The sequence below is a fragment of the Oryzias melastigma genome, linkage group LG19 (assembly GCF_002922805.2).
Source record: "Oryzias melastigma strain HK-1 linkage group LG19, ASM292280v2, whole genome shotgun sequence".
Taxonomy (NCBI): Eukaryota; Metazoa; Chordata; class Actinopteri; order Beloniformes; family Adrianichthyidae; genus Oryzias; species Oryzias melastigma.
In genome coordinates, this window is record NC_050530.1 from 10,267,238 (window position 1) to 10,284,278 (window position 17,041).

The 17,041-nt window shown below is 36.0% G+C and overlaps 1 protein-coding gene across 3 annotated transcripts in view; it reads right to left on the minus strand.

Annotated features, from left to right (window-relative positions):
• LOC112153990 (SH3 and multiple ankyrin repeat domains protein 3) overlaps positions 1 to 17,041 on the minus strand; it is a 67,863-nt gene that overhangs the window by 48,383 nt on the left and 2,439 nt on the right. For 2 of the 3 annotated variants that reach the window (XM_036217003.1, XM_036217001.1), the window contains exon 1: positions 12,085 to 13,374. The exons of the other annotated variant lie outside the window; for it this stretch is intronic. The gene's annotated coding sequence lies outside the window, so the exon portion shown is untranslated. Of the gene's footprint in view, positions 1 to 12,084; positions 13,375 to 17,041 lie in introns of those variants that run through there. 3 annotated transcript variants of the gene reach the window in all.

The following is a 17,041-nucleotide window of genomic DNA, read 5'->3' on the forward strand; positions in this document are numbered from 1 at the left end:
ACAGAGCTGGTGTAACAAAAATGGAAGGCAATGTTGGAGCTATCCAGTTGTACAATTATAAGCCAGATTCCAGCTCAGACAAGAAACTCAAAGATGTACATGGATGTATTTGAATGCATCAGAATTGGAGTTTGTGGCATTATTTTTACGTCACAAATATATTATTTTTTAAATGGATTTTTTTCCCTATGCTCCTGATTCACAATAATTTGAATGAATAAATACTCAGAAATGAAATTCTAAGCTTCATTTTCTTGATAAAGATGTCCTCCATCATCAGAAAAATGCAACAAGAACATGTTAAAAACAACAAATCACTAAATTTTTATTGGAGTGGGTCTCTAGTCTATGAAGGACTGTGAGATGAAGTGTTTGGAGAAAACCCACGCCTACAAGGGGAGAACATGCAAACTCCACACATAAAGGTCCTAGCAAAGATTCAAACCTGTGCTGTTTCACTGTGAAGCAAAAGTGCAAACGTTTCTGGCCATCCTTGGTGACGTGTTATACAGGTTGAGCTAGCAGCACACTATACAGCACACTCCACTATAGATGGAAGTGTGAACTTCTTTAGTTGTTTTATCCATGTATTAATAAATAAAAGGAAAAGTGGTTCGAGGAGCAAAGGCAAAAAAAAAAAGATGCACATTCTCTATTTTGCTTTATTTTATGTTGTGAATTTACACAGAACGGTTTTGAGGAATTGAAATGCAGCACATTGGTTTTGTTTTTGATGCCACACTTGTCTTAAAAACAAGTAGAAAGTCCATTTCTGGGCAAAGAGTCTCCTTTGCTGTACACTATAGTGGCGCTTGAAAGTGCAGTTCTGTATGGCAGCACTTGAAACGCTCCTTCAGGGAATGACAGCTCTTCTTGCAGCGCTGTCTGAATGTCAATCTTGGAATCATGTTCTTACATTTTTAACACCCTGGAGCTGTCTTAGCATCTGTCAGACCACAAATGTGATATTTTCCATCAGTTTTTTTTATTCGATGATCTAAAAATAGATTTTTGGTTATGTGTTTCTGTTTAAAAATATTAATAAATCATGGGAAGTTGATTCTAATAGCCTAAGTAGTTGTCTGTTTGGGTCAAAGTTTGATCTGGAGGAATAAAAGGTGCATGAAGCAAAGGTCAGGATAACATTATGACACTATGATGGTTGAATACTATATTAAATCGTGTAAGAAGAGAAATATAATAAATCAGAAACATGACAATTTTGTAGTGCAATGCACAGAATCTCGATTTTATCTGTCAGTAGTGACATTTTTTTAAAGAAAAGTAACTTTATATATACATTATATTATGTTATATAATAAAGTAAGGTACTTTTACTTTTTTTTTACTATTATTTATTGTAGTCACACAGTTATAGTTACAGTCTTTTCTTGTATTTCAATGAAACTGTCGCTTTTATTTTGAAGAAATCTTTAAAGAAAAAAAGGCTTCTGAAATACAGTATAATTATTATTATGATTTTAGACTTTTTTTGTCTATTTATTACATCTTTCCTGAAAAGTTCTTCCCTAAAATAACATTATTGCTCTTAATCTGTCTTGCCAGGTAAATAAATATAAAATAAATGCATAAAGAAGAAAAAATGGGACATTTTTGGCAAACTTAATAAGCGTTTTCTCCACTTTATGGGAGGATAAATCAAGTATTGCATTTTGATCAGGAGCAGTGAGAAGTGTATTTTCTTATAGATCTGGTTGTGGGTCTTCAGCCAGTTAGATGAAACAGTGGGAGCCAATTAATCTGGATAATGAGGGAAAAGATGGATATTCTCTTTGAGAAACTGGACAGCCAAAAAAAAAAAAAAAAAAAATGGATGTACGGCCTTCCTTCATGAGGTCATCCATAACATCCCTTCCTTCCCTGGGAGGATTTTAATGAAGTGCATCTTGCAACAATTTTGTACCTTCCTAATAGGAAAATTAGACACAAAATGGTTAAATTATTTTTTTTTTCTTCTAGAAAAAGTTCCTGGAAAGCTTTGCAAACAACACCTTTTTTTATGCATTTTGTTGCTGATTTTTCAGCTTGAAATAAGCATCTAAAGTTTAGAGCTTATGGGGAGTGGATTCATTTATGCCCACTTTGTTTCTCTTTGTCACTCTCCTCCTCTTTCTCTCATGAACACACACCATCTTTCTATGTAGGACAGAGTATGTGTATAGATATATTTTCAGTGTACCGGTCCCGGGAAAGTAGAATTGGAGATCTTCCAAGGAACAGATTGTCCCACTTTTACGGCCTGCAAAAAGTGGAGCAGCCGTGCTGTATATCCCTCTCTTTGACTGGGGCTCCAACCTTAAGCCTTTTTTTATTGTGGGGAACCATCGAGAACGCTCGAGGCCTCCTCCGACATGGGGCAGATGCAATGAGTCACCGACACGAGGGGAGCGGATGGTTTTCATATGAATGGTGCAGCCGTAGCCGTCCGGGGCTGGAGGGGGCGGAGCTCTGACGTAGGGGGAAGGCTCAGCTTAAAGCTACGATGCGGGACCCCAATGCTAAAGCATCTAATTAGGTTGCAAATGCAGATTATTTATGGATAAATTGTATTAAAGCTGTTTCTTTAGGAAATAAATTAGCAGTTAGAGCTTAACAAATGTGTTTTAATGAACCAAATGCATTAAAAATGAATGTATTTTTTAAATAAAGTAAAGATTGTCCTTACTTTAAAAATTAAGATTTTTGCTTTTGATTGCAAACTTTATCTCCAAGGACATTTTTTTTTTAGGGACAAGGTTTGCATCATACATTACGCGCCCCACGCCTGAGGATTCAGGCACGTTTAAGGATGTGACTACACACAGTGTCCTGCTCTTTAATCAGTGTTCAAATGCATCTATGTTCAAAAAAAGAAAAGACGCGATAGAAAAGACTCAAAGTTGAGTTTGGTTGGCAGTCTCGCATTGATCAAAGTGGGCTATCTTTCCCCTCAGACTGTACGTAATTGGGTCAGGTTGAACGTGCACCGAGGGCCTTGCTTGGTCTAAACTTGGCTGTGTGGGCTGGGAGGCTTCAATGTAGCACAGATGAAGGAGTGATTCTTCTCAATCCTTTTTTTTTTTCTTAAAAACTATGATCAACATTCATCATGTAACTCTGAATCCTTTGTTTACCACAAAGTGTAAACTCCTAAAGCAGAGTTTATTTATTCTTTATGTTCTTGAAAGAATTTTGTTGGACCGCAGCAAAGCTTCTTTTAGCTTTACTATGACAACATTTATAAAGGTATTCTTCGCCATGAGAGATGAAATCATCTGTCAATATTAGGGATCTTTGCCAGAAAAAGTACTTCTTATAAGTATTATTAAGATATTGATAAGGCTCATCAATTTTATACTTTTAAAAGGGTAATTTTTCCTTTGAAATGTCAGTCATGATCACTATAGTTAACTCAATGTACAACTGTTTTAGGTTTCATTATAAACTAGAATGGCCATACTTAGTACAGATACTAACTTTTGTACTAAGTGTAAGGGCGCACTGTTTAGTATTTGGTGAGCACCAGATACTAACTAATAAGCACCAGTAAGTATCTGGTGTTTATCAGTTAGTATCAGGTGCGTACTAGTTAGTTTCTGGTGCTCACCAGTTAGCATTGGGTGCACACCATTAGGTATCTGGTGAGCACCAATTAGTATGGGGTGTGCGCCATTTAGTATCTTGTGCTCAACAGTTAGTATCTTGTGTTCACCAGTTAGTATCTTGTGTTCACCAGTTAATATCTTGCGCGCACCAGTTAGTATCTTGTGCGCACCAGTTACTATCTTCCACACACCAGTTAGTATCTTGCGGGCACCATTTAGTATCTTGTGCTCACCAGTTAGTATATTGTGTTCACCAGTTAGTATCTTGCACGCACCAGTTAGTATCTTGTGCGCACCAGTTAGTATCCTGTGTTCACCAGTTAGTATCTTGTGCGCACCAGTTAGTATCTTGTGCGCACCAGTTAGTATCTTGTGCGCACCAGTTAGTATCTTGTGCTCACCAGTTAGCATTTTGTGCTCACCATTTAGTAACTTGTGCTCACCAGTTAGCATCTTGTGCTCACCAGTTAGTATCTTGTGCTCACCAGTTAGTATCTTGTGCTCACCAGTTACTATCTTCCACACACCAGTTAGTATCTTGTGCTCACCATTTAGTATCTTGTGCTCACCAGTTAGTAAGTTTCGCGGACCAGTTACTATCTTTCACACACCAGTTAGTATCTTTCATGCACCAGTTACTATCTTCCACACAACCAGTTAGTATCTTTCATGCACCAGTTAGTATCTTGTGCTCACCATTCAGTATGTGGTGAGCACTAGTTGGTGCTCACCAGTTAGTATTGGGAGCACACCATTTAGTATCTGGTGCACACCATTTATTATCGGGTGCTCACCATTTAGTAACTTGTGCTCACCAGTTAGTATCTTGTGCTCACCAGTTAGTATCTTGTCCTCAGCATTTAGCACCTGGTGTGTGCCTGTTAGTATCTTGTGTTCATCAGTTAGTATCTGGTGCTCACCAGTTAGTATCTTATGTTCACCAGCTAGTATATGATGCTTACCAGTTAGTATTTTTTAGCTCACCAGTTAGTATGGGTTGTGCACCATTAAGTATCTAGTGAAGACCAGATACTAACTGATGCTCATCAGTTAGTATCTTGTGCGCACAATATACTAACTGGTACGCACCATTTAGTATCTGGTGCTCACCAGTTAGAATCTGGAGCACACCAGATAGCAAACAGAAACTTTTTTAATTTATTTTATTTTTTCTGCTTTATACCCCTTTATGGGCTCTGTAGGATTTAACTTTTTTGCTAGGAGTTTAAAAAAATTCTAAAAAAGTCCTCTTTACATTTTCTCTAACTATAAGAATGACTAGAATGAATAGACGGTTAGTTTTGATAAAATGACTCTAAAGGTCTGTTTTTTGAGCGATTTATGGACTGATGGAAAACACGAACAAAAATGTATCAACATTTTATTAATGTTTGAAGTGACACTCTCACTGTGAAACACTTGTTCAGGTGCTAAACATGCAGTTGCCTGTTGAGTTTGATCCTTAATTGAGTCTTAGATTTAATTCTCCACATTTTCAGTCTTTTGTAACGTTTACATATATTTTATTACACTTTGTGACTTCCAAACTCCGCCTTTAACCAACAAGCTTTAGACACCTGTGATGACTCAAACCACTTCACCGAAACATTTTTGTACAACTTTTTAGAACATTTCAGCAACACAAACAGAGGCGCAGCGACCAATGAGACGAAATCAAGAAAATTAGTGAATTATTTAAGCCATTTTTCCCTACCCAATGCTGCTTGCAGTTTTTCCGACAATTAAGGCCTCGTGGGGAACTACCCTGAAGGATTTTGTGAATGACTGACTTGTTTGATCAAACATCTTAATTTGGGTTTAATTTACTTTCATGATTATGAGAGTAGAGCAAACCACAGAGACAATGTTTCTCGTTTCACTGCCCACTCTGTGCAAATCCAAGAGAAATATTTTGCTAGTTTGAACATTTTCTCACAATTTTTATTGTCCACAAGCTGTCAAATGTTAGCAATACAACACGAAATATAAATTTGACATGACAAAAAGTGACTAACAAGAAAGAGGGTGCAAATCAATTTACCATATAGGTCACCACGGTAAAACAAAAACGCAGCACCGAGGGAATTTCCTGTTAAACACAAACCTGTGAAAGATTTCTGACACCTGTTTCACAGTACACAACAAATATCTCTGAATACAGTGAAAGCAAGCCACAGACAAACGGATCCAGAGGTGAGCGTGTATTTATGGCTTCATGGTTAACATCAGGTATAAATGAGCTGCCCCACAAATGACGACTCCACTTACCTCCTCTGTCCACTTATCTAAAGGTAACTCTGAGAGATAGAAGTCAACAAGATACTAATAAGTGCTGTTAGACAACAAACTAAGGACTGTAACGATGCCGTCTGAAGCCATGAAATGAACGAGGTTCCAAAAATCCTTAACATTAATGTGTTTTATTGCTATTATCCTGTAATAAACCCTTAAATATGATGAAAACCAAAAAAGGGAAGCAAGACATTTATCATTTTAATATTATTACCGATGGTGTGGATGAATTAGGAACACATAGTGGATTATCTCAGATATTTACTGTCTCGGTTTCATTGGGTTTTTGCAGGAAGCTCAGTCAATCAGTGCGTGTAAAAGCTTGTGCTGTAAGAATCAGTACAGGTGGGACTATCTGATTTCTTCCTGCTGAGCTGAAGTGCTCTAGCTTCATCTTCTATCATTTGCAACAATTCTGTAGAAATAGGAAAAACTCACGATATGATCATAAAAACAACTTCAAAAGAGCATGTCTGAATTTATGAATGGGACTTATAAGTAAAAAAACATCTACAAGATGATTATTTCATTAAGTTTAAATGTATAAAATCTACTTCATAGGTTTTAGCTTCTTGTCGTTCAATATTTTGCTGTACTTGACACAAATTACAGGCTTCATTTTTGCTTAGTTGCAGTTAAAGAGGAAGTGAGCGGAATTAAAAAGCTTTAATTAAACATAAAACAAAACACTTTCATGTAACTCCAGATTTTCCAACATGTTGGGTCAGATTGTTGATCGGGGCTGCTTGTTTAAATCACAGAGGAATGATGAGTTAGTTTTGTCAGAACTCAAATTTAAATGCAGCATATGATGTTTCAAAGAGAGCTCGCATTTATATCTAGGGGCGCTTTTACCATTAGTGGGAAAAGTAGGCAATTACCTCCAACACTTACACTTAATAATTATGTCTAAAATAATTTCCACACCCATTATTATTCAAAACTGTCATAAAAAACAGAATTGCTGAAATGGCATAAGACTGTGCAGCAATGGAATATTCCATCAACAGTAGAGAGTGGTTGTGTTGTAGGGAAAATCGATTTGACGAAATATCGCAATATTTCATTCGGCGATATTTGTATCGATTTAAAATGCTGACAATATGATGTTTAGTTAATTATTTATGAGCGTCTTACTTTAGTTTTCCACCTAAACCTCCAACCACTAGTTGGCAGCACACGCCTCTTTGAGCTGCTTATACCAAAACAACAAGAAGCGAGAATCAGATTGTGTTAAACGTTCAGTCAGCCTAGTTTTTGTTATTATGAGACAGCAATGCAGATGTGCAGCGGGCCCTTAGCTTAAAAAAAATAGCAACAATTTTTTCTGGTGTAGTCTTGAAATATATCGTATTGTTTATCGTATTGTATCGTGAGATGTGTATCGCGATACATATTGTATCGCCAGACTTTTGCCAATACACACCTCTACTACTCACTACATACTGCACTGTACAGTGCGTTCGCCATTTTCTAGTACTGTCCGAATCTACAATTCCAAAATCGAGTGTCCAAGAAATTTCCCAGAATTCTCTGCGAAAAATCAGTGTGCATTGATGCTGACTAGATTGAGGAATAATATTCAAGTGCAATCTCAACAAAGTATATACATGTAATTTATGCTCCTGTTGATTAGGTTTTTGCTTAACGGAATCGGTGTCATATTAAAAAAAAAAAAAAAAAATAGAGTAGTGAGTACTTTAAAAATCCAGTCTACTAGATTGTCCTGCATTATATAGTTTTTTAGTAGTTAGGTAATAGGGAGAGAATGTGGAGATAGCCTGAGCCTCCGCAAAAAAAATATATTATTATTTGTTTTAAGTGGTAATTTTTTACAAGAAAGTGAGTGGGTACCATATTAGCATATTCAATAAATTCCATATTTTTTTCCACGTAAAAATAACGTTATTAAAATAAATTTATTTAAAGACCCAGTCCAATGAAAATCGTCTTTTTTAGTGTTTTTTAACATGTCGCTATAGTATTTTTCTCATAATAGAGGACCTATTTAAAATAATTTACGATTTAAACTGCATTTCTGAGTTTTTCTAAATTCAAATCGCATCAGATCACAAAACTGCATGGTAGAAAAACCTGAGGCTAGTGGTGCAACTATCTCCTGGATGTGGCCAAGTCAACCACTTCGCTCATCCACTATTGCTCGCCATTATTTTTGCACCGCTAATGCTAGCATGAGGCTATAAGCTAGCAACAGGGAGGGAAAGGGGACGGGGTTGCTCTGAAGCAACAGTCCTAAAAATAAAATAAAATAGTTCTTAAAAACAACAAAAGCTTTTTGATTTTGACTAAAACCAGCTCAATCATGAGTCAAAGACTACAGGGAACAATTTTACAACAGAAATAATGTAGTGGGAGTGAGACTTTGACATTTAAATGTGATTTACGTTTTAATTGCTCATCAAAACAATTGGATTTTTGACATTGTTGCCGTCTAAAGGTGAACCATTGAAGTCATTTTTCAACAGACAATAGGGAATGATTAAAAATATATGAAAACAGCTGCTGCAGAGGGTCCCCAAACTTTTAACTGTTTTTGCTCAAGATAGTCGGTTCACATTGTTTTTACACAACTAGAGCTGAGTTGATAAAATCAAATAATTGATTTGAATCCATTTAAGCTTAACATATATAATTAATCGATTCATAAAAATATTTATATCGATCTAGCACATACAGCTAAAGTCAGCTAGCTTGATGCTACCGTTTAATGGGATTTCCCATAGGACTGCTAATGCTAATGCTCACTCAACCTAAACACAAATTGCTGACTAAATTAACATCTTAATAGACTCACAGGTATGAGTTTTCCAAAATAAAGCACTCATTTTTGCTTATTTTTCTTTAAAAAAGTGTACTTCTATAGCGCAAGCTCCCCCTAGTGGCCAAACTGAAACGCCCTCCAGGAGAAACAGAACAATGTTTATAATGTTAATGATTTGAACATTTTTGTTAGAATTTCTCCTTTTGAGAATCTATGTAACACTTTATGCTATTAATAATCTCATTATTTTGATAATACATTTTACAGTATGTGAACTGTATCAGATAAATATAGAAAAACATGTAGTAGATTATTAATGTGTTTCTAAACAAATATGTCAAAATGTGTAAACCGGGTAAACTCAAAATTTAATATAATCAAATTGAAATGAGCAGATTGACAGAATTAATAAGAAAATCTGAATCAAATCATTTCTTGAAATTGTTATCAGTACCGAAGATTTGAGAACCACTACAGCAGACCTGCCTCATATCTAGAACAGTACTTTAACATAGTTTTACTTAAAATAACCTCCCTCCTGCAGAGGCTGGACAAACATTCAGAACATGGATTTAAAATCATATTTTCAAGAAACACTTTCCTCATAAATACATCCAAAACCTACTTTTTACGTTTCTCTTTTTGACTTTTGGTTATATTCTCAAACTTTAGTCAAAGTGTCATCTTCATATCTGTTTACAAATACAGTGGCAGTCTCCAGCTAATAGAGCCGGCTGCTTCCCATCACAGCAGCGAGCTGTCAGCGGCAATAAGCCCTCAGCAGGTCTGCCTTGTGTCCCACACTGTTTTCACACCAAACCCTGGGGAGTTGGTGGACCATATAGCACTGTCACATCTACATTTGTGACCAGCCTGTTTTATTGACTCCTTCTCTCCCTGTGGAGAGTGCCGAGGACAGACAGGAGTGGACAGGAAAATTCAGACATGACAGGCAGCAGGCAGCAAAAAAATCTGAATCAGAAAGAGTCACATTTCCACCGACACCTCCAGCTTTCTGACTGGTTCTGTGTGTCTTTTATCCTCCACCCAATTGTCTCCTAATCTCATTCTCGTCTGGCATCCGCACATTACACATAATCTCTCTTTCTGGCATTGATAACGACATCCAGCTCTCTTTGTTCCATTGTAAGGAAGCCATTAATCTTACTATGCCCACTCTGCTCTAAACTGCCCCGTTTGTTTTCTCTCGTTACCAAATTAACTCCCCATAGAGCAATTCTCCAGGAGGGCAATATGCTTTCAAAGTCAGCGTTGCTTGTTGTGCATAAAAATGCGTGTGGGCTCTTAAGACAACCGGTCAATTATACCGCATAGGAATGTACGAGTGCAGAGCTGGGATGGGCTACTTATGCACATCCTTCGCTCATGCTGCGGCGACCTCTTACCACCAGGCCAGGACTGATTGTGCAAGCGGCTACATGTGTACGTGTGAGACGCTTTCTCATCACCCTCAGAAGGTTTCCACCTCTCCAGCAGCTGACACGGAAATGCTGTCAGCGGCAGCGATTTTGGCAGCTGAAAGAGGCGCGTGAAGCCTCTGTGTTGATGAGCTCTCAGTTTGTCTCACCTTTTTGTTTCAGCACCTTTTTCTGAACTTCAGCAGAGACTAAAGCAACAATATGCTAGAGCAGATACCAGCATTTCACTTAGACGTATGTTTCTTACTGTAAGAACCCAATCCAATCCTTTTTTAATCTATTTTCAGAGCATTCCCAGAGGTCTTCTGATTATGATAGTGCCATTTTTAGCCAAAATGAAATAAATAAATTAAAATAAAATACATTAAAAATAAAAATTGATTAAATAAAGTAATAATAAAAATTATTTCAAAAATAATGAAAAATACTAAAAATATAAATAAATATAAATAAAAACAAAACAATAATAAAATAAAATAAAATTAATATTAATTGTTCTATTATATTTAAAAAAACAAAACAAGCCTGAAAACCTAAACTAAACAAAACTAAACAAAACTAAACAAAACTAAACTAAACTAAACTAAACTAAACTAAACTAAACTGAACTGAACTGAACTGAACTGAACTGAACCGAACCGAACCGAACCGAACCGAACCGAACCGAACCGAACTGAACTGAACTGAACTGAACCGAACCGAACCGAACCGAACTAAACTAAATTACATTATATTACAATAAAATAGAATAGAATAAAAAATAAAATAAAATAAATAAAATGAAATTAAATAAAATTAAATAAAACTAAATTAAATAAAACTAAATTAAATAAAATTGAATAAAATTGCATCAAATCAAATCAAATCAAATCAAATCAAATCAAATCAAATCAAATCAAATCAAATCAAATCAAATCAAATCAAATTAAATTAAAACCACATGTGGTTTAGGACATAATTTCTGCAAAGAGGCAGCAATTCATCAGAAATTTAGAGGGAGAGTAATCCTGTCCTCATTTCCCATCATCCCTTTGTTCACACTAACTTACAGCCCCTCACACCCCCAACCTAACAGTGTGAGCAACGTCGGATCTCTCCAGATATGCCGCTCTGCTCCAGATGCAGCTCGGATGAGGAAAACAAAGACGTCCACGGATCTATTTGTCTACGAGTGGATGCACTGGAATGGAGCAGAGCAGTTAGGAGGCTGACTGAGTCACCTACGTCACACCGACACGCGTATTCCATCCGCATTTTTTCATATTCTCCTGATTCACAGTGATTTGAATAAAACATGCTCAGAAATGCAATTTTAAGCTTAATTTTCTCTGAATATGTCCTCCATCATGGAAAAATGCAACAAGAAGACGTTAAAAACACCCCAAAAAAAACAGCATTTTCATTTAAACTGAGCCCTAACACTGGATATTATTACTAATTTGTAATAATATATAAAGTAGCATACTTTATGACTGTAGGAAGCTGCAAAATACATAAATATATATGCAAAAATTTTTAATTGTGACTCACAGAGGATTTAATCATGACCAAAAAGTTTGACAGAAAATGCTCGCTATTAGACTGACAGCAGCGTGTTTATTTACCAAACTTCACCAATTTATAAAAGGATTCTGAGAGTTTAATCAGCCGCTCTGCTCTGGAGTAACACACAATTAGAGCTGAATTTCTCTGAGATCTTTGTGATCTTTGTCCTTTTTTTTTTTTTCCTTGTCCCACTTTGCTCTCCCTTCCCACCTACATAAAACATGCAACCCAGACCTCAGAGGACACCAGTTTCAGCAGCACGGTGCTTTTACTTTCATCTACACATCAAGAAATATTCCTTTTTTGTCTTCTTCAATGATTTTCCAGCCTATAAAAAATGCTTAATGTTATTTTATTAAAAAAAAAACACAGTTTTAGGCTTATTTAAAACTAAACACAATAAGAAAAATGAAGTAAATACCTTTAAAGTCTTTTGTGTCTGCAGTCAATAAGCCACAAAAGAACCAGGTCAAAAGGAAAAACCACTAAAGATCCATCAGATAGAACAGATTTGAAGAAAAAGAAGTGATTTTCTTTCTTCTAACATTCTTGAAACATGCGTCGGAGTGAGCTGCATGAGCTGCTGTATTGTGCAGCCTCTTTTTCTCTTTTTCATTCACACACACAAAACACTTTCACCTCCTCGCTGCCCTAGTATAGATGCTCGCTCCCTCCCTCTCCGTCTCCACTGCACTCCCCTTTCTCCCCGTCTCCCTTCAGCTGCTGGATTGATCCTCCGTCTTTGCTCTCCTTCCACTCTCCTCACCATCTACTGGATCTGTGGGTTTTCTTGTTTGGCACCCAAGTGCTCTTCTATTCAATTATCCCCAATTTTCCTCATTACTCTGCCCTGCTCCGTCTTTTTTGTCTTTCCCTGTTCTGCAACGTTGGAGCCACTCGCCGCTTTCTCCTTCATTATTTCAGCCACTCCATCAATCAGAACCACTCGTCCTGTGATAGGATTCCCGCTCTTTTATCTGCTCCACACTCACACGTCCCGGGAGTGCGTTTGACCACTTCATCGTTTCCTTTGATGTGTTGAGACGGTTTTATGAATGAAAACAATGTGTTTGAAATATGTCCATTTACACTGCTTGTACAGTAAAAAAAATAATAATGATAAGGAATCTTGGCAGGCTTTCTGAAGCTTTCCAAGTCTTTGGAGACTCTGATATCTCACTGTGATCTCCACTGTTTTCTGATGCCACTGCACCTAATCCAGCACTTTAGAGTAATATCTTTTTAAATCAGCATTTTCTAAAAATGCCCTTTAAGTTTGATTAATAACAAACCTGCAAACTTAGAAATGAGGTCTTTTGGGATCACTGTAAATTCCTGGAGGGTAATTATGTTTTAAAAATTATTTAAGCAACGTTCTTGAGAATATTTGCCTGTGAAAGTTGGAATTCCAGCAAATTCTTAAAAAAAAAAAAAAAAATGAAGCTCAAACAAATTCAGATTGAGGTTCATAAAATCAACATTATCCACAAGGGGGAACAAGTCTGGGTTTTCCTGTGCCGGTCCCCAGCCCGGAGACAACAGAGAGTTGTTTCAGGAAGGGCAACTCTCTGCCAGATCAAATGTCAAAATCAGTTTTCCTTTCCTGTAGTATATTGTAGCTGCAACATTTTCATGAAAAAATAATCAAATAAATCTTAAGAGACCCTACATGAGGCTCTTTTACTCCTCGTTGTAGCCCTTGGTTAAAGAAAAATAAAAAAGTTTTTAAATGTTAAAAAGTAACTATAAAGTGAGAATTGAGAAAGTAGTAAAAAAAAGTGAACTAACTCAAACTAACAACAAACAGTTGAAGGACAGTATGTATCAAAAGTTATGTTTTAACACATTTTTGTGCGTCCTGTACTACAAAAAAAAAAATCATTGCACTCCAGATTATTAAGCTAAATTTCTATTTTTGAAAAAAATAAGGAATTTTAAGTATGTTCAAAAAATATGGGAGCGGTCACTTAATTATTACACTTAATATTACTACTTTTCCTGCATTGAGATGATCATATGTAATAGGGTGCCTTTTATTTTGAAAGGAACTTCTGTCAAAAGTTAAAAAAAAAGGTTATATTCTTCTAATGTTTGTGTTTTATTCATGTAAAATGAACAGCAGTTCATTTATGATGATCATAGTAGTAATACTTGCACAATTACTAATTTTTGTATTGTTTTTTTAAAGGGTGAATGAATACAATCAACTCAAATGGTCCTTTCAGAGTTTAAGGTTACAGACGTCTGAACTACAGAGACCAATAATGGACATTAATTGGGATGCTACTTTACTAATATGCTTCATACTGTTCGAATCTGAAATTTTACAGATTAATATTTAAAAATCAGTCTTTTTGCTTTTTTCATATGATGTTTTTTTTTTATTTCTTCAAGTTGGACCCTCTGAGTTTATAATCAACAGCTGCTTTAGTAGTTAATTGATCGTGGAGGTTTGCAGACTGAATAATGGAGTCAGAGGTCTGAAACAAATCCAATGTGAGCAGAATCAACAAACAAAGTGTTTGTATTAAAGCTTTTTTTGCTGCTCGTTGCACTTTTATTGAAAAATTCACTGGTGAATTTTTAAATTATGCTAAAACTGCTCTGTTTTCCCCTATTAATGTTGTTCCTAGGAGTCACCTAAACCAAATCAAACTGAAATGACGTGTTTGATTTAAAAAAAAATCTAAATTGGAACTGTTTGTGTGCTGAAACCTGCTGTCTGGCTGTGCTGATTCCCAGTAAGGCCTGTTTGTTTGCAGAGAGCTCAAAGGCTTACAGGATCACCATCTGTGCCCTACGGGTAAAACACTGGGTTTCTGCATGCATATTTAACGCTTCTAATTGACATTTTCTCTGCATTTTCTGACAATAAAAAATACAATTCTATTAAAGTCAGTGATAAAAGTTTAAAACTTAACCTTGAGATTTAAATTTACTGTGTGAGTTAAGTTTATATTAGAAGTTTGTGTCACTTTTGGAGAAATTTAGTGAAAAAAAAACAAAAAACGCCCTCATGCTTATGTTACAGCTGCTTTTAGAGCTCCATCAGAGGATGGAAGGAAAGCTGCTTTAAACACATTAATGCACACAACCGAACACTCTGCTACCCTCTAAGAGGAACCTACTATAACCAAGCTCTTCATGACACCCATCAGCTGCATTTCAGCACTTCAGGAAACCTCTTCTCAGTTCTGTTCTTCCGGTACTTGGTCCATTGTGTAGGTTTGCCCAATTTATTCCTCTCACCTTCAGCGGATGGGTTTCTTGGAAGCTAGCATTCTTCCTTTGTTATCCCATTTTATTTATTTTTTTTCCAAATACGTTGAGAAAGAACTAGGTCACAGTGAGCTGTGTACACTTTAAGGAATGTGCAGACTCATTTTTTTTCCTCGTTTCTGTGAGATAAGCAGGTTTGCTGTAGGAGAGTCGAAACATTAAAAGCAAGAGGCGAAAGTATGGATGGATCTATGAGACCCAAACTGTAAATTGGACTCTAGAATTTGGGATTTTTATGTAGAAATGTGATCTAATTTTACAGCTTGTTAATATTCTATTCACAAAATGCACATTTAAATATGTTTTATTTTTTTATGTTTTTTAAGCTTGTTTTGCTTCCTCTAATGGGGTAAAATCTGAACTTGGGCCTCATTTTTAAGTTATCCAATGCAGTGCTGGACTCTTGTGGTCACTTGACGTAACTGAAACCACTTGGAGGAAAAACAGATACATATATTGGAATGTATTTTTCCTTATAGTTGCAAAAGCAAAATTCTGAGAAAAGTTGAGAAACAAAAAAAAAAAAAACTTGACTCTTTCGTCACATTTTCTATTGAAAGTGAGCAATGTGTTCCTAATTTGACAGTTCTTTTGCATTTCATTACAAAAAAACTGCTGATTAATTTTATTTTATTTTGAAAATCCTCCATTATGTCATCTACCTGAAATCTATCGTGTCCTCAAGTGAACTTTATATTAAGCTTATTTCAAAGCTGATCTTTAATGAGCTTTTATATCTTATTTTATTATGTATCAAATGTATAAACAACCTTTCAGTTGTTTTATATATAATAATATTTATGAAACCATTACTTGGAAATTTGTCAAAAAGAAAAATTCAATCTGTGGAAATTTGCTCTTAAATATTACTAAACTGTTCAGAATACAATAAATAAATAAATAAATCAAAATTTTAAAACTGTTTACAACAGATTTTGGATTAAAACATGTTTTTTTTTATACTATACATCATTTTATTTATTATTCGCTTTTTTTTTATTTTAGATTTTTCCACGATTGCAAAAGCTCGATTGTGTTAGTAGCATAATATGTTTTATGGTAAATGTTAAAGTTACAAAAATGTGGCACTTTTACTTAAAAATATGTGCAAAATTTAACCAGATCAGGTCCAAATAAACAATTCCATCCATCCATCCATCTTCTTGACCGCTTCTTCCCTTTCGGGGTCGCGGGGTGCCGGAGCCTATCCCGGCTACTGAAGGGTGAAGGCGGGGTACACCCTGGACAGGTCGCCAGTCCGTCGCAGGGCCTCAATCACACACACATTCACTCTCACATTCACACCTAGGGGCAATTCAGAGTCGCCAATTAACCTACGAAGCATGTTTTTGGACGGTGGGAGGAAGCCGGAGTCCCCGGTGAAAACCCACGCATGCACGGGGAGAACATGCAAACTCCACACAGAAAGGTCCCAGCCGGGATTCGAACCGGGGCCTTCTCGCTGTGAGGCAAGAGCGCTAACCACTTGCGCCACCGTGCAGCCCCCAAATAAACAATTATGTAGTTATTTTCTAGTTTAAGTTATAGTAAGACAGCAGTGTGCACGCCGGGTTTGAGCTAGCCCTGTTTTTATTGTGTCGTTTTATTTTTTTTTTCGTAGGTTTTCATGTAGTTTTTGCATTTTTGCAAGTTTTGTTGGTTAAAACGTCTGTGTAATCATGGTTGTAGTCATCCAGGATGAACAGAATAAAACAAAATTAGGATGCTGTCGCCAAACAATTGAAATGTTTCCACTTTTAGCTAATAATTTTTGGTGTTAATGTGTCTACATGTGCAACACACAAAACCAAATGTGATGTTTTTATGAAATTATTAGTCAAAATGAGTCACTTGTCTTTTCATATAAACAGTTTATTTCACACAAATACAAAAAAGTGTAAACTTTAATTTAGCAGCTCATGTGTTCTTTTTATTTAAGGTTTATGTCATCTTGAATATGTAGTGAATAGAAGGTTTGCATGAAAATCTGAACCTTATTTTTAGCCTAAACTTTAAACCTGCTGCCAAATTTAAAATAAGAATCAAGTAACTGATGCACCTTTGTTTTCAAGTCATCGCGCTGACTATTTTGTAGTATA